The sequence below is a fragment of the Coptis chinensis genome, chromosome 1 (genome assembly GCF_015680905.1).
Source record: "Coptis chinensis isolate HL-2020 chromosome 1, ASM1568090v1, whole genome shotgun sequence".
Lineage (NCBI taxonomy): Eukaryota > Viridiplantae > Streptophyta > Magnoliopsida > Ranunculales > Ranunculaceae > Coptis > Coptis chinensis.
In genome coordinates, this window is record NC_141456.1 from 59,009,699 (window position 1) to 59,025,756 (window position 16,058).

General features: G+C 35.6%; 1 long non-coding RNA gene across 1 annotated transcript; it reads right to left on the bottom strand.

The window, feature by feature from the left end:
* Nucleotides 1–1,834: 1,834 nt before the first annotated feature.
* LOC147524729 (uncharacterized) lies at nucleotides 1,835–5,973 on the bottom strand. Its single transcript, XR_015197152.1, has 3 exons — nucleotides 5,794–5,973; nucleotides 4,702–4,801; nucleotides 1,835–1,906 (listed from the first exon to the last, which is right to left on the bottom strand). It is a non-coding gene; the product is annotated as an uncharacterized LOC147524729 (long non-coding RNA).
* Nucleotides 5,974–16,058: the final 10,085 nt, after the last annotated feature.

A 16,058-nucleotide genomic window follows, 5' to 3' on the forward strand; every position in this document is an offset into this window, starting at 1 on the left:
TAGTTAAGCAATTCACAATATCTATAATCCCATAGTTTTTAATCTTTCAACCCCCTTTTCCAGTCCAGTCCTTCATATAACATACACTTAAAAGTGGAACGATATTCTACTTATCTTTTATTCATTGAAGGATAATTAGGTTTTGGTACGCTTCTGTTTTGTTCAACGACCATCATCCATCATCACTACATCAGAAAAGGCCAAAAACGATGAAAATGGCGGTCCTAAATCGAGATTTACGATGGAAAATGGTGTCCTAGAGTTCGTCGTGAATAGCCCTGTTGTTAATATTAACGACGAGAAAATGCGTGGTAAAGTGAATTAGAAATGCGATTGGTGTGCGACCCTTAAAGCCGTTGTTAATTATAGGACATTCAAAACCATCGCAAATTTCCTTTTTGCTATAACTACATATTTTCAGATCTAGAACTTATTGAACTGTCGTAAATTTTTGTCCAAGTAACAAATTTTCGTCCCAGTAACGATAGTATTCCCCGTCGTATTTGTTTAAAGTAATTTTTTTTTAAATAATTAACTTTTTTGGTAGAACCAAATAATTAACTTTTTTGGTAGAACCTATTTCTACAACTACATGATTCTCATATCATAAAATCAATTACACAAACATACTAAAACAACACATTTCAAAATTTGATATATTATACATTGGTTTTCCAAAATTTACAATGTTTTCAAGCTGTTGATTGCCAATAAATAACTAGGCTTTTAAAATACACAAGGCATAATAAGAACATAATGGACTAGACTTGCTTCCCTAGGATTAAAACTTGCACTAGTGATTGGAGCTATCCACTGACAGAAAGGGGAGGAGCACCAGCCGAGTGCCCTGAATGAATAAGAAATGTACAGCCAGGGAATCCATGATTCTGATCACAATTCATTCAGCATCCTCTCATGAGCTAAGAAGAAAAGCCAAACATGAAAATTAATGATAGATCTCAAAAATATTACCTGAGATGTACTGCCCATGCTAGAAGACTTTGTATTGAAGAGTCGCATCCCTGAAGATAAAAAAGAATTAGCCACTAGGGATACGAGAATAACAAAATATAGACGACAAGGGGGAAAATATCAAGCAAAAATCTGCTAAACTTAAAAACCAACAGGCATACTGCAAGCAAAAATCCCTATTTTTTTGGTGAAATGAACATTTCATTGTTGAGATTTGACATTCATTAAATCAAAGAAAAGCTGGTCAAAAAGACCTACAAGGATATATGCAACTAATGCAAGTAAAAGGGAAAACATAACAACATCTGGAAATCCTACAGAACCTAAGCACCCTGACCTAAGCATTAAAAAACTTGTGCTGAAACTTAGTTATGGATATCACCCGATTGACCAATCAAGAGTCCGGATAGCAAGAGAATCTAATCTAATTTTATGCCACATTGAGTGTAAAGGATACTAAGAAACCAAATCATGTTTGACATCTTAAACGATATGTGCAGTGGCTTATCAAAATAACCCGAATCTAATAAGAAATTTTCTCAATGTGAAAGAATAAAGCATAGAACAAGAGTTAAAAAACAGATGGAAGGGCACACCTAATTAGTATCTTTCAATCCTTCCCCAGCCCCAAAAACTGCATCCTGGTTGTCTTTCCTGCTTGAAAAGACTAAAATGCTATCATAAGCAAAAGTCCACGTCATCCCCCTGAAAAGTTTAAAGATGTCACAGGTGTGAATGGAACTAATAGGCTACCTAAACACGACAAAAATAAATCAAAAGGAAAACAAATGCAGTACATAAAATGAGCAAATGTATAACTAAATGAAGAATACAAAGCAGATCATTTAAAGGCAACCACTCACATTAAAAAGTGTATAAGCTAGCATGTCACCTAGATAGAGAATAATACCAGCAGTAACAAGAAGTGCTTCACCTACGATGAGGAACCAAGTGTTATATTAGACACAGGAGAAGAACAATAACCTAGTATGTGTTCTATCTACCATATAACATGTACCAAGAACAGCCCCTACTTCGTCCCTTTCATACATGCTTAATCTTTAAACAAATTCAACGGAAAAGAAAATCCCATTTAGTAATGAAATGTGTTGCTAACTTGCACGTTAACCTTTCTACTCGCACGAGACCCGTTTGGTATCCCATGATACATAACGCCCGTAATATTTTAACTAGCCTCTACCTACTGACGATGAGAGCACCACATATGGCATTATGCAGCATTATGCAGATCCAACATTCTAAGATCCTATTGCTACTATTTCACATGCATAGTATTAGATTGTATTTCTCATTCTAGTTTGTATCATATGCTCAGTATGCGACACCCTTTATACCCAACCATTTATATCATCTTAAAACTTATAGCAATCATTCTTAAAACTCAGATTTAACCATATACCTAAGTTTCTAACCTTAGACTCCCAACGTAAACAGCTCAAACTTTCAGCAAATTGCAAATGCTGTCTTAGAACTACATGATATTAGATTTTTTCTAACTTTATAGTAGAGAAACTATTCAAAATCAGTCTATATAATGCTTCTATACAACCCCAATCTTTGGTAACGTACATCTAAACATTGTCTAGCTATGATTCTTGGGCATATCGAATCCGGTGCACGTACTACGATCATTTAATCTAATTGCGGTTCATATGGTCATGGAAGAATTTAATCAAACAATTTAAGTGCAAAAAGAAATTTAGTAGATTACTTGAATATTAATTGGAAGAGAAATCCCAACAAATATTCAAATATGACTATCGGTCAAAAATATATATATACATATATTTCAGATACTATACCTCAAACCAATTCACCTCAAAGGTATGACACACGGATAAGAATCCCATGTAACAAATAAAATGTAAAAAAGATCCCCATAAATAGCTAGAAAAGTGGATCTGTTCTTACCAGATCATCTCCATTTTTTAGAAGAGCTAGAACCCTAAATTCGATATTGATTGCTGCAAATCAACGCAAAATCAATTAACATAAAGATTTAAGTTTGAAACATTAGTGAACACAAGAAAATCAAGGTTTACCAACCCAAACGGAGAGAGAGAGAGATTGAAACAAGTAATAAGAAGAGTCAAGGTTTAAGCTTGATCTTTGCGTGACACTAAAAAAGAGAAGAGAGAGGAGGCTTCGAAGATAATTTGTAAAAGAGAGACTAAAACATTTTACTGAAGAGAGGGAGAGAGCAACACGAACATTTCAATTTCATCAAAATTTTTGTTTCCCTCTAAAGTAGTAGAAGAAAGCGGTGGGACTGGGGAGAGAGAGAGAAAAAAGGATTTGAGAGACCCACTGGAGATGGTGTCTGCCAAAGATTGATGGAGCTGCTCAATAACTATATGTAATGAATTTCACAAAGATATATAGGATGCAATGAATTTATATATACTCAACAAATGAAATCAGATAGTTGGAAGATTGTTTGCAACTACCTTTCTAGCAATCCCTCATTTCTCATCTGTAATCGAAATAGGAGCTCCAAGAAGAATCACCCTTTCTACAACTCCAACAACCATTTCCAACAGCAAGCCTAGAACGATTACTTGAGGTTAACCAATTCTGGATCCTTGTTGCAACAATGTGTAAGAATATGATACCATGATAATCCTCAAGTTGTCACAACGTGCAACAATAATAATAGAGAAAAAAAGGTCACTTAATCCTCTTCATATTCCCAATGGACTAAAGAATCATGTAATAACACCACTAATGAAACCATTATATATGCCAATGTCATTACAAGCCTCTTCATGGTATAACTTACAATACCAATTTACCAATATCCATATAAGCTTCATTCATCGTACACATATATCAGTCGCAAAAATAAAAACATAATATATATTATAGCGGCTACACCTTCAACTAAGGTTGTCCACGTGTGTTCAATTATCCATTAACCCTACAAGTTGTAAACCAAGACTATAGATACATTAGAGTAACTACTTACTTGACCCTTGAACATCCAAAGATACAAAGAAAACAAGAAAAGATCAGACCAATGCACGGTGGTGATTAAATTACAATAACTATATGTAAAAGTTGTAGGAAAAATTGAGTTGGAACAGTTCAACTTTCAAAACCCATAACTCCCATCTCAGTTAGCCAATAATAATGAAATTGGGACCGTTAGAAATTAGATACAGAGACCTAACTTGTCACTGAAACTTAAAACCAACTCTAACTAAGACAAATTCGAGTGCAAAGTCAGTCCAGCGCAAGCTGCCTGGGTAAACTACAGTATAAGTATTCTAAACTTCTAAGCAAACGCGCAATACTTATAGTATGGTTAAGGATCTAATTCCACACATCCACTCAACCTCACAAAGTGCTAAGGAGTACGTGGAACCAAATAATTCAAGTAGAAGATGCAAGCATCAGACTATGTATCACCCAAGCTAATGATAACCGATTTTCTAACTAAAAGTCCCTAAAACAGTTTTTGGTAGTAAAAGTCCCCGAAAAATTATTTCCACATGCACGCTAATTCAACACCCGATGAAAATTATAGTAACATGTTGCAACGAAACTAAACACAACAAAAGCTTATACAAACACATACACAAAATAATATTATAACGATCACACGTGGCAACAAGGCCAAACAAATAAGACTAGTCAAAATATCCTCAAACAAGGGCGTCAAAATCATTTAAATGGGTTTTGAAAAAGTGAGGCATTACAATGCAATACCTGTTTGGGAGGCTCAAGAGCATTAGTTCCATTCCTTCCATTCACGATAGTCAAGGCGAGCTGTCAAAGCTTGTTCATAGCCCAATTGATAAACGAGTAACTGAAAATATATATATATATATATATATATATATATATATATATATATATATATATATATATATAAACATGGAAAACGATACAAAGGAACATACATGAGATCTAGATTCAAACTTTAAACCAATAGGCTAGTAACTTCAAATTCGTGTTCTATGAACCAAAATACAAACAAGGGAATACAATCAACTTGATATAAAAACATCGGTATACACAAAATATTAGAGGTAGCTATTTAATACATAACTGATATGGCTTGTATGACTAGTGAAGCCCCAAAATACTCAAGCTTGACTAAGCACGGATCCAATATCTGTCATATAATACCTGAGCTTGCGAACTTGTCTTGGACACAACTAATTTCTTCCTCAATTATATAGTCAAATCTATGTGCATCAAGATCTAAGACCAAGGGAGTTAGTTCTTCAAATAGATAGAATAAGGAAATTGATCGATGCTTTTAAATCACTTGTATTTCCAACTCTAGATGCAAACCTAGCACATATTACAATTGAATTATCCCACTTACTAAAGAGGCTTTGTTTTTTCTCAGTTTAAAATGAGCACATAACATTCCAAAAACACAGTTTTGAAACTGTTCTGTTACGAACTCACAATACAGCGTGAAGAACCAAGAGTAATCCTACCGAATAACAGGTGCAACATATATTTTTCTTTGTTGAGCATTAGCATCATGATAACTGTAGCTAGTCAGGACATATGAAGTATATAGTTCATACCAAGTCACAAAACCACCCCATGAGGTGAGATTACACTAATTTAATCTTCATCCAATATATCACAATCAACATTCCACCCCTTATTTCAGTATCAGTACATCAAAGAATTTCACATTATGCATATTCTCAATTCATGGAAAATTCAACCATTCATTACTTTTACACCCAATATAACTGTCTCAAATCCATACATCACTTCAAATACTCAAAAACATACTAAATAGTAACAAAACTAACATAAAAATCATATCTTTACCTTCTAGCAGGAAGTAGATCAACAGTAGGAGAATAAGAATTAAACTTCGCAGATTTCAGAGCCTCAACAATGGCATCTTCAGCAACTTCACTAGTTATAAACCATGCAAACACAGAAAGGTCACCATGACCCAATGAAATTGGTTTTTTAGCTTCAACAAAGTTTCAAACTTTGCAACCATGAAAAAAAAGTCTACTTGTAAGCTTGTTTCATCCAATATTAATTTTAAGGAAAAAATAGGGTTCATTTGCGTAAATAAGTAGGTAGTACATATACTTACAAAGCCACACACAATTCAATCCACCCAGAAAATAAATAATAATTAACTAAATATTATAACAAAGAGATTGGTTTCTGCATTTTAAATAATGAAGAAACATAAGAAATTAAGCAAATTATTAAAAAGAAAAACAATTGTGAAACCCCATATTGGAAATTGGGGGTTCAAAAATTACGACATTAAACAAAATTGAAACTTGTTGAAAGAGAGAGGGAAAGGGGGTTACCAAAGATCGAGAGAGAGAGAGAGATAAAGCTCTTATTATTGCATTTTAGGCTTGGGTTTAGTGCAAATATTGGGCGGTCTTGTGAAAAAACAAGGGGGAAACCAACTACGATAGTTTGTGAAAAGTTAACATACGCCTTGTCTCGTCCTTAATCTGGGACAAAGAGCGAAGTCATTTGGCCAACTCAAGAAACCAATACGACTGGAAAAAAAGATTTAAAACGGTATTGCTTGTTCTTTATTGGAGAAGGGGAAAATAGTCCTAAGAGTGCATCCTTTTTCACTGATTCTGGTGTAGTGCATCCATCTACACATTCCATACACCATCTCATACACACAAAAAGGGCACGTGTCAAATGGCGCCGCTGCCGGTTTAAGTTGTTTATGTTTAACTTTTTCTTTCAAGATTAGAATTTTGGATCTTGATGTAATTATAGCCCCATCATCCATCCTTTTCAGAAAGAGAGAAGCTTGAAGGACATCTCGAAGATAAGATCTACCATCCAGGTTAGTCGAATCTTCATTCTTTTTATTTCATTCTTAGTATAGTTACATCGTAGTTAAGTTTTATTTTTTTTCTAGTATAATTGCATTTAAAACCTTTTCAATAATTGAAGTTGCAAACCAACACAGTGAAACATCAAACTCTAGTGTTTCTTGTCTGAATCTTGACAAACGGACTATCGTCTATGGGCCGTGGTATTTAAGCAATTCAAGTGATTCACCACAACTTTAGAAAAGACAACTTTAGACAACAGGCGAGATACTAGCTGCAAATCCCAACCCAGTTGAAGGAAAGTAGTTTTATTTTTATTTTTATTAAATATATATATATATATATATATATATATATATAAATATATATATATATATATATATATATATATATATATATATATATATATATATATATATATATATATATATATATATATATATATATATAATTAGTATAATTGCATTTTATTATAATTTAGAATAGTTGCATATTAGTTTAATTGCATTCAAGCATAGTAGGATATTTTTTCATCATTTTTGCATAGCATTTTCTAGTGTATGCCCTGTCATCCATATCATCATCTGGTAAAAACACAACAGTGGACAAGGTTTAATAACCGACTCATAAGAATACTAGACGAGATTGATACAATGGCCGCACGCAATGATGGAGGTGTTGTGAACCCAAATAATCCTAAAGCTATCCCACCCATGCAAGTGCAATAGAGGAAGAAGCAGAGCGATTTCTATTCGCCGATCATTGGAGACCCACCCAGCAGTATTGTTTTTTCAGAGACAGAATCTAACCAGTTTGAACTTAGAGCATCATTAATCTCTATGCTTCCAAAGTTCAATGGTTCAAACAATGTTTAGCCGTATGATCGCATGAACAAATTTCTATCAGTCTTGAGGACTTTCAAGAACCAGAATATCAGGGATGAGAGTATCAAGTTAATTCTTTTTCCACTTTCACTCAAAGGTAAAGCATCTGAATGGTTAACTGCACAATCGATCAATTCAATAGATAAGTGGGAGAAGTTGAGAACGAAGTTTATGAACAAGTTCTACCCACCCCATAAGACAGATGTCATGCAATAAGCCATCAACAATTTCAAAGGGAAGGTGACTAAAGAATATAACATCATCAAAGTTGGGAAAAATTCAATAATCTGCTAGTCTCATGTCCACATCATGGTTATGATAAGAGCACATTGGCTCATTTTTTTCTTTCGAAGACTTTCTACTATGAACAAGCAGATGATACAGTCAATGCATCAAGGTAAGTTTACATCACTGGATGGAGAGGAAGCCTACAACTTTCTTGAGAATTTAGCTGAAGACACTCAACAATGGAACACTAGCAATGAGGACATAGCTAGAGTGGAGGGGGTGCCGAAGCAATTTGGTAACCAAATTCGTGAAGACCCAAATCAAGCGATGTCATCAATTATGGCAAGCCTATCAACAGGACTTGAAACTCTGAACAAGAAGTTTGATCAGTTCTCTATGAATCATCCGAAAGCAAACAATTTCCAAGCTAAACCTCAGCCATCCAAACCTTGTTATGTCATTTATGAGCTATGTTCTGATGACGGCGACACCACTGAAGAGTGTTTGTACTATCTGGATACTAATATAGAGGCATGTAGTATCAACTCTTTAGGAAGAAATAGGCAGTTCAATCAGAGACAGAATTATTGGAAGCTACAAAATACAAATCAGAGGAATTTTCCTCCCGGATTCCAAAATCAGTCTAATCAATTCCAGAATAACCAGTATCAATTCCAAGACCGCCAGCAACCATACAGAAATCAGCAGTCATATCAGAACTAGCAATACCAAGCCAACACAAACAGAGAGTTAGTACCAGATCTTATGAGTGGATACATTGCCCCTACGCCTCAGTCGAGCAAAGCAATTATCCCACATCTAGAAGAAGCTATCACCACCATTGTTAATGAGCTAAAACAGACAAATAAAAAAACCCAGAAGTTGGAGAATAACTTTGCTGTCATTCAAGGCTAGATAGGGCAAATCGCTGCCGCCTTGACCGAAAGATCGAAAGGAGCATTACCAAGCCAGCCGAAGCCAAATCTGAAAAGAAGAGGTGTCTTGCAGGTGGATAACCTAGAGATTACTCAGTCGAATGACCAAGTTAATGCTGTCACCACTCTAAGGTCAGGCAAGAAGGTTGATAACAAGATTCTCTATGAACCAGGAAAAAATTATGCGAAACTTAAGGTAACTTATGTCCCCAGCATCCTACCCATTTCTAACACTCCAGATATATCTAGTGTTATGCCACCTACTGAAGAAAATGTTGCAAAAGAAGTTAAAGGAACTACTGTGGAAGTAAGTAAGAAGAAGACATCACGAGTGACTCCACCTGTCACTCCACTATCTGTTACCAAGCCAACTGAAGCCAAAAGAAGAGAACTGATATTGAAGAATCTGCCAGCACCGTTTCCTTCAAAACTAGTGAATACCAGAAAGGATGACAAGTACAAGGAGATTTGCGATGTCTTTTAGAATTTACATATTAATATCCCATTTCTAACCGCCATCAAGAAAGTTCCCTCGTATGCCAAGTTCGTGAAAGATCCAATGAAAAAGAAGACCAACATTACGAAAGAAGCTTTTATCACTCAAGGATGTTCATCGTACCTACAGAATCTAGCAGTTGTGAAACTTAAAGATCCTGGAAGTCCCACTGTTACATGTAGAATTGGAGATTATTTGGAGGAGCAAGCTTTATTAGATTTGGGTGCCAATGTGAATCTTCTACCATATTTCGTCTATAAGAAGTTGGGCTTGAAGGATCTTAAACCGACTGATATTACTTTACAGTTACCAGATAGATCAGTGAAGATACCTAGAGGAATTATTGAAGACGTCATAGTCAAGATGAAGATTTCTATTATCTGGTTGATTTCATAATACTCGACACATAACCTACATCTGGTAGAGAGATACCAATCATTCTAGGCAGACCATTCTTGGCCACTGCAAATGCACTCATCAACTGTCGAAATGGTAATATGACGTTATCCTTTGGCAATATAAGAGACGAGACCAATGTTTTCCATATGTTACAGCAACCACAGGAGGTATGTGTAGTGAATGAAGTATACATGATTGAAGCGTTAACACAGGATTATCTGACTTATTCATATCCTGCTGACGAGTTATTGAAAGCTCTGACAGACTCAGACTGTGAGGAACTTAGCGTTGAGGAAATCAATGCGATCTTGGGTTTATCACCTGTCATGGATAATAGCAAGTTCAAAGAAAAGTTTGAATCGTCTATGCCTGATGGACCATCTAAAGAGCTTAAGAAGGAGTCGCCTAAGCTAGAATTGAAGTCTTTGTCATCTACACTCAAGTATGATTTTTTGGGAGATTTGGGAACCTACCCAGTAGTCATTGCATCAGATTTGACTGAGGAGCAGGAATCCAGGTTAGTAGCACTTTTAAAGGAATATAAGACAGCTATAGGTTGGATAATTGCTGATATCAAGAGGATCAGCCTTATGATAGTTTAACATAGAATTTATTTGGAAGAGGATTCCAAGACTTTTAAGCAACCACAGAGAAGGCTTAATCCGAAGATGAAGGAAGTAGTTCGACAAGAGGTCGTCAAACTCCTTGACACCGGCATTATCTACCATATTTCTAATAGTCAATAGGTTAGTCCACTTCAAGTTGTGCCGAAGAAGTCCAGAACCACAGTGATTGAAAATGAAGACAATGAGTTAATTCCAACCAGGATTCAGACTAGATGGAGAGTTTGCATCGATTACAAGAAGTTGAATAGCGCATCGAGGAAATATCATTTACATTGCCTTTCATCAATCAGATATTAGAAAGATTAGCTGGACAAGCTTACTATTGCTTTCTTGATGGTTACTCAGGATATTTTCAGATCCATATTCACCCTAAGGACCAAGAGAATATTTTTAGATCCACATTCACATGTCCGTTCGGAACATTCGCCTGGCATCGTATGCCTTTTGGTCTATGCAATGCACAACCACTTTTCAGCGATGCATGATGTGTATTTTTTACGACATGGTGGAGAAATACATGGAAGTTTTTATGGACAATTTTTCCATTTTTGGATCATCTTTTGAGGATTTCCTGCACTATCTCTCCTTAGTCTTTAAACGTTATTGCGATACCAACTTAGTTCTGAACTGGGAAAAGTGTCATTTCATGGTAAAGGAAGGGATAGTGCTGGGTCACCAAGTTTCAAAGGAAGGAATTCTAGTAGATCAAGCGAAGATTGATATCATAAAGGAACTACCCAAGCCGAAGACTGTCAAAGTTATCCGTGCATTTCTAGGTCACGCAAGATTCTACCGTCAATTTATCAAGGATTTCAGCAGAATTGCAAGACCGCTGTCACATCTGTTAGGGAAAGATGTTGTCTTTGATTTTGATGCCTCATGTATCGAAGCTTTTATGAATTTGAAGGAAGCACTCACTTCAGCTCCAATCATTCGTGCGCCGGATTGGAGCCAACCGTTTGAGATCATGTGTCATGCATCTGATTATACTATAGGAGTCGTTCTAGGATAAAGAGACAAGAAAGTGTCGTACACAATCTATTATGCTAGCAAGACTCTAAAAGAAGCTCAGATTAATTATTCTACCACTGAGAATGAGCTCTGAGTCGACGTCTATTCTCTTGACAAATTCCATCAATATCTAAAAGGTTCAAAGGTAATAGTCTATACTAACCATGCTGCCTTACATCATTTACTCACTAAGCAGAATGCCAAGCCTAGGTTGATCCGATGGACACTACTTTTACAAGAATTTGATTTTGGGGATACGTGATAAGAAAGGAACAAAGAATTTCATTGTTGATCACCTTTCTAGATTGCTAGTGGAGAATACGGAAGACAATTTACAAATTTGTGAGACTTTCCTGATGAACAGTTGCTCAGTATATCAGAAGTACCATGGTACGGCCACATCGCAAATTATCTTGTGACCGACAAGATACCATCGCATTAGAGCAAGCAAGAAAAATATTTATTCTACTCGAAGGCCAGATATTATTTTTGGGATGATCCATACTTATTCAAGAAGTGTTCGGATCAGATTATTCGAAGATGCATCCCAGAATCAGAACAGGAACCCATTTTATCATTCTGTCACGATCAGCCTTGCAGAGGGCACTTTGGCAAGCAACGTACTGCAGACAAGGTATTACAAGCTGGATTCTATTGGCCTACTCTTTTTAAAGATGCAAATATTTATTGCGAAGCATGTCCGAGATGCTAATTTTTGGGTAAGACCTCGAAAAAGGTTCGAGTGGCCTCAACAACCGATCCTTATCTCAGAAATCTTTGATGTATGGGGTATAGATTTCATGGGACCATTTTTGCCTTCTTCTGGTTACACCTACATTCTACTAGCTGTGGACTATGTTTCAAAGTAGATTGAAACAGTTCCTACAAAGACCACCGATCATAAGTCGTCGTGGACTTTCTGAAAAAGAACATTCTACCAAGATTTGGAGCACCGAGAGCCATCATCAGTGATAACAGTTCTCACTTCTGTAACCATATATTTGGAAATCTTATGGCAAAGTATGGAGTAATTCACAAGCTAGCTTTACCATATCATCCTAAGACTAATGGTCAAACAGAAGTTTCAAATAGGGAAATCAAGAGTATTCTGGAGAAGATAGTTAATCCTTCTAGGAAAGACTGGTCTCTTAGACTCCAAGATGCACTATGGGCATACAAAACAACATTCAAAACACCCATAGGGATGTCACCCTATCGCTTGGTATATGGAAAGGTGTGTCATCTACCTGTTAAGTTAGAACATAAAGCCTATTGGGTAGTGAAAAAGATAAATTTTAGCCTAGATCAAGCAGGAGAAATGAGGAAGCTTCAGATCAGTGAATTAGAGGAATTGAGAAGTGATGATTATGATAAGTCAAGGATTTACAAGGATAAGATTAAAGCATTACATGACAAAAGAATTCTGAAGAGAGAATTTGAACCTAGACAGAAGGTTCTAGTCTACAACTCTCATCTAGAAATTTTCCCTGGAAAGTTAAGATCTAGATGGACGGGACCGTTTGTAGTAAGACATGTCACACCTTTTGGAGCTATTGAAGTAGAAGACATAAAGAGAAGGACTCATTCCAAAGTCAACTTTCATTGACTGAAGCCTTTTCTGGGGTTACCTACTGGAGACGTAAATGCCATTTTTCTCAAGGATCCGGTTTCTCAGACCACTGTTGAAGCGGAAAATTGGGGTAAGTTACCTACACACCTTAAAAATTACATTTTATGTCTTGCTGAGCCTGTTACTCTGTCTAGTTTAAGTTTTTTGCATGAGGAAGCCAAGCGTCGTAAGCTTGACTCCTTAGGATCTCATTAGTATAAGTGCCACCGATAGCTGGGCCCTCAGATTTTCATAACTTTATCCTTTACTTAGAGGAGTTGCAAGCGCCGGAGTCAAAGTCTCATAACTCAAGTAGACCGAGTATAAAATGTCTACAGGAAGTAAGCATGTTGTTGAGAGATCAGTTTTGAGATGGAAACATAAGTGTTCACCACGTATTAGTTTGTCAGATTTACTCCCCGTTGACCTTCAAAGGAGATTATTTCTATCGCTCATGTAGGGTTCGATAAAAGTTCATTTGCGCATAAGAGGAGAGTGTGTAAGCTATGTTGGTGTAAGAATTACCATTCTGAAACTTGTCTTGGGTTACAGCCATTAAGAGAAAATTGTTGGTACAAGGTATACTTTTGTCAATCACATGCTGAGAGAGATCGGAAGAATCCCTACAAAGTGAAACCTAGTGGGTGGGAATACTAGTCTTGAGGATTTGAATATAAAGGACTCAAAAGTCTTGAGAATATGACTTTAAAAGACTCACATTACGTCTTAGGGATTTTATTTAAAAAGACCCAAAAAAAAAAAAAAAAAAAAACTGATACATGATTATGAGGACTAATGCTGATTATGAGGATTAATTTTGATTTGAACTAATTGTATTTGATTTTCTCTATTTTGTGAGCTTAACCTTTATATGACAGAGAAAGATCAAAATATTGATATTTAGCATCAATGGTAATATCCTACCTTTTTCTCATCCATTTCATTTACTTCTTTATATATTGAGGTCAATGCATGCATAAGTAGGGGGAAGGTGTACTTGAGAAATGAATTTCGAAAATTAGATTTCAAAAACAAATTTTTTTTGTTTCTATATCAGTAGCATGAGAAAAATGATTTTTATTTTTTTATTTTTAAATAACTAGGGGTTCAGGCTGCCCCAACCTTTTATTTAAAGCAAGTTCTAAGGTACATTTTTTCCTTCTTTATCCCCCTTGATCATATCATTAAGTTTGTGATCCAATAGGGGAATAAAGTACAAAATACCATTACATAGTTCACTACTCACTCTTGACATATAATCTGCCACTACATTACTCTCCCTTAATACATGTTTAACTGTTACTACCTCAAACTTCAACATCCCTTAATACATGTGAAAAATGAATTTTAATTATGAGTATGGGATTTAGATTCTATACTGCTTAGTGTTGAGTTTGATAAATAGTTGATATTATTGATTTCATTACCGCTTAGACTATTTATTATACTCGGACATAGTTCTTGTTGATAGAATTCTTTATCAAGGCACCACCATAGTACTTGGTCAGTTTTGTGTACCTTTGCTAGAAGAGATATTTAACCCCTAGTAAACTAGAAGTAGATTTTTTAGACTTAGCCCGTGAGACTTGAGCTTTATACCCATTCTTTGGAGAGTTCTTATGAAAAATCCGAGTCTTAGTGACTCAACATCTTTCAGTTCTTTATGTCGTTATAATATATTCTCATTATTCGTTGATTTGGTTAATCACGAAGTGACATCAACTAGGGAGATAGCCATTAGGTCTTGTTGTCTATTCGAAACAGAGTATCATACTGATAAGTCAAGTAATGGACCAATTCAGCCTTTATCACACCTAATAGGACCATCATGTTAAACCCTTTTGAGCCTTACATCAAGCCATTCCTTTCAAAACCCTTTATCATTTACCCAACTCAAGACAAGGAGTACAACCAAAATCTTTATCAACAATACCCATATGTTTCTAAAAATACGAGGGGCACAAAGAGGAAGAAAGAGCACAAAAGGAAGATTACAAGGAAATATCATAGAGATACAATGAAGACCATCATTATGTTCTAAGTGAAAGAAGCTAGTGGAAAACAAGCATATCCAGTACTAATCAAGGATTTACCACTGAGCTAAACAAAAAGAAAACAAAAAGAAAAAGAAAAAGTTGAATAGAATGGATGGAAAAGCTAAGACAAAGGAAGAATTTCCTCTGCAATACAGAATTTGAAGAAATCTTCCAAAGAAAGAAGAAAAACCCTTAGTGTTTTCAGAAATAACCTTTGAATCCTTTTTACCTTTCCTTCATAAACCAATACCCAAGCCAAGTTATAACCCATGACTTATCACTACAGTATGGTACAAAGTCTAGAATAGGTAAGAGGATGCTAAAGTGAAGGGCCCGACACTTCATACGTGACTAGTATTCTTTCTATGAGACTACTTTCATCCAGAAGTCCGTTTATCAAGGTAGTATGTGGGATGTTCGTAATCATTATTCTTTTCCCCATATACATGAGGTAAAATAGTAAACCATCTTCTGAAAGATTCTTTTCTGAGAGTATGACCGATAAGGATTGAAAGTCGAGATTATCTGTCTAAAGGTAGAGTAGGGATTTCGTTTCTTAGATAGGAGAGTGTAAGAGATTGACTGAGTACACACATAAGCTTTGATTGAGAATTTTGTCAATTTTTACTATCTCCCATCATAATCTATGAGTCTTTGCAGCAATATAGTTAGCAATGGAGACCGTCTATTGGAGTAAGCACTAAGTGGGTAAGGAATTTCTCTCTCTGAAAAATACTATGATTTTTGAACATGTTATTGATTGATTTTGTGGGTATATATCACCTGAAAACCCTCACGAGACTATAACTCGTCCTTTTTGGGGAACTTAAAGGTTTAAAGCCTTGTTGCATATGGTAAATACAATCATGATACCAGCAAAAGTGAGTTAGGATTTTATTTTTGTTATTAGGATGTGATTTTGATCACTTATCTCTTTTTATCTTATTTGCTAAGAGACTATCAAAAGGCTAGTTGGGGGTTATGATAAGTGCTCAAAAAGTGCATTTTAACCCTCGATTATACCTCTTGTTTAGCCATCT